Below are 3,208 nucleotides of genomic sequence, written 5' to 3' on the forward strand. Positions count from 1 at the left end.
AACGAGAGAGAGAGAGAGAAAAAAAATCTTTAAGGGGAAAACAAAGAGATAGGAAACCAAAAACCATTTTGAAGAGTATTTAAAAAGAAATAAAATGAAACGAATGATGAAAAGCATTTAATGTTACGTGACGTGAGGAGAGATAATAAAGACAAATGAGGTGACTAGCACAGTTACCTATGGTCGGTGTCCCTTCAACTGCACGCACGTTTATCCATGAATAGTAACGACAGGTTTACCATCCCGAGATAAAAACGTAACAGCTGTTTTGCTTTAAAAGAGGTTCTGAATCAACTTAGACAATGAAACGTTAGTAATAACCGAATCATAATTTCTAAAAGATTTCAATCAGAACTTCTGATATAAAAAAATAATCCATTTTCATTTCAGAAGATACTCATACATGAGAACTTCTCATCTTCTCATCCTGGGCATAGATCCATACTGATGTTCTTCAGAATGAATTTAAACCTATCTTCAGCCAGGGGTTTTGTAAAGATATCAGCCCATTGATGGTCTGTATCAACAAAGTTTAAAGAAATAACACCCTTCTGAACATAGTCCCTTATGAAATGATGTTTAATCTCAATATGTTTAGCTTTTGAATGAAGAATAGGATTCTTAGATAAACATATAGCAGAAGTATTATCACAGAAAATAGGAATGTTACTCTCAAATATCTGATAATCTTCCAACTGACTCTTCATCCAGAGCATCTGTGTACTACAGCCAGCAGCAGCGACATATTCTGCTTCTGTTGTTGATAGAGCAATAGTTGCTTGCTTCTTGCTGTACCAGGAGATCAAATGACTTCCAAGAAATTGGCAACTTCCTGAAGTACTTTTTCTTTCAATTCTGTCTCCAGCATAATCAGCATCACAGAATCCTACTAAGTTGTATTCTTTAGATTTTCTGTAAACTAAACCAACATTAGTAGTACCTTTCAGATACCTTAGAATTCTCTTAACAGCAGTTAAATGAGATTCTCTAGGATCTGATTGGAATCTAGCACACAAACAAACACTGAACAGAATGTCAGGTCTAGAAGCAGTCAGATATAGAAGAGATCCAATCATACCTCTGTATAACTTCTGATCTACCTTCTTACTTACCTCATCCTTACCTAGGATGCATGTTGGATGCATAGGAGTTTTGGCTTCTTTGCAGTCTAGAAGATTAAACTTCTTCAAAAGTTCCTTCACATACTTGGTTTGATGAACATACGTTCCTTCTGATGTTTGATTTATTTGTATTCCAAGGAAGTACTTGAGTTCTCCCATCATGCTCATTTCAAACTCAGCCTGCATAGACTTAGCAAACTCCTTTCCAAGTGTAGCATTAGATGTTCCAAAAATAATATCATCTACATATATTTGACAAATTAAAATATCCTTTTCAAGGGTTTTACAAAAGAGAGTAGTGTCCACTTTTCCTCTAGTGAAACCATTATCTAGAAGGAAAGAACTTAAACGTTCATACCAAGCTCTAGGAGCCTGTTTCAATCCATACAATGATTTCTTAAGTTTAAAAACATGATTAGGAGACATAGAGTCTTCAAAACCAGGAGGTTGATGGACATAAACTTCTTCATCTATATAACCGTTTAAGAAGGCACTCTTAACATCCATCTGATAAAGAGTGATGTTATGTTGAGTGGCAAATGAAATTAATAGACGAATAGATTCTAACCTGGCCACTGGTGCAAAGGTTTCTGTATAATCAATCCCTTCTTGCTGACTATAACCCTGAGCTACCAGTCTGGCTTTGTTCCTTACCACTTCACCTTTCTCACTGAGCTTGTTTCTGAAGACCCACTTTGTACCAATTATATTGAATCCATCTGGTCTAGGAACAAGATCCCAAACATCATTCCTTGTAAACTGATTCAGTTCTTCTTGCATAGCAATTATCCAGTCTGGATCTTCTAGAGCATGATCAACAGAAGTTGGCTCGATTAAAGATACAAGACCTAATTGACAATCTGCATTGTTCTTAAGGAATGCTCTTGTTCTGATTGGATCATCCTTCTTTCCAAGAATGACATCTTCTGAATGACCGGAGATGAGTCTGGATGATCTTCTGACAGATGGTTCTTCAGAAATGCTTAGATCCTCCAGGGAAGCTGATACTTGATCTTCAGATTCTTTGCTTCTGAGAAGCTCTGCTTCTGATGCGTTGCTTCTTGGCTCAACAACTTCTGATATGTCAATATCATAACCTGCAAAATTATCAACCTGCTTTGGTTTTTCAGAACCAAGCTTATCATCAAACCTGATATTGATTGATTCTTCTACAACCAATGTTTCAGTATTGTATACTCTGTAGCCTTTTGAGCGTTCAGAATATCCAAGAAGAAAACACTTTTGAGCTTTGGAATCAAACTTACCAAGATGATCTTTAGTGTTCAGAATAAAACATACACATCCAAAAGGATGGAAATATGAAATGTTGGGCTTTTTATTCTTCCACAATTCATAGGGAGTCTTATTTAGAATAGGTCTGATAGAGATTCTATTCTGAATATAGCATGCAGTGTTTATTGCTTCTGCCCAGAAATGCTTAGCCATATTGGTTTCATTGATCATGGTTCTGGCCATTTCTTGCAGAGTCCTATTCTTTCGTTCTACAACTCCATTTTGCTGTGGAGTTCTAGGACAAGAGAAATCATGGGCAATACCATTTTCTTTGAAGAACTCTTCAAAGGATCTGTTCTCAAATTCACCACCATGATCACTTCTGACCTTTATGATTTTACACTCTTTTTCAGATTGAATCTGAATGCAGAAATCAAAGAACACTGAATGAGTCTCATCCTTGTGTTTCAAGAATTTTACCCACGTCCAGCGACTATAATCATCTACGATGACTAATCCATATTTCTTTCTTCTGACAGATGCTGTTTTGACTGGTCCAAACAGATCAATGTGCAAGAGTTCTAATGGCCTTGAGGTAGAAACAACATTCTTAGACTTGAATGCAGGTTTGGAGAACTTGCCCTTCTGACATGCTTCACAAAGAGCATCTGATTTGAATTTCAGATTAGGGAGTCCTCTGACAAGATTCAGTTTGTTAATCTGAGAGATCTTTCTCAAACTAGCATGACCTAATCTCCTGTGCCAGACCCACTGCTCTTCAGAAACAGACATAAGACAAGTCACCTTCTGACTCATAAGATCTTGCAGATCTGTCTTATAAATGTTGTTCTTCC

Source organism: Vicia villosa, unplaced genomic scaffold (genome assembly GCF_029867415.1).
Source record: "Vicia villosa cultivar HV-30 ecotype Madison, WI unplaced genomic scaffold, Vvil1.0 ctg.000397F_1_1, whole genome shotgun sequence".
NCBI classification, from domain to species: domain Eukaryota; kingdom Viridiplantae; phylum Streptophyta; class Magnoliopsida; order Fabales; family Fabaceae; genus Vicia; species Vicia villosa.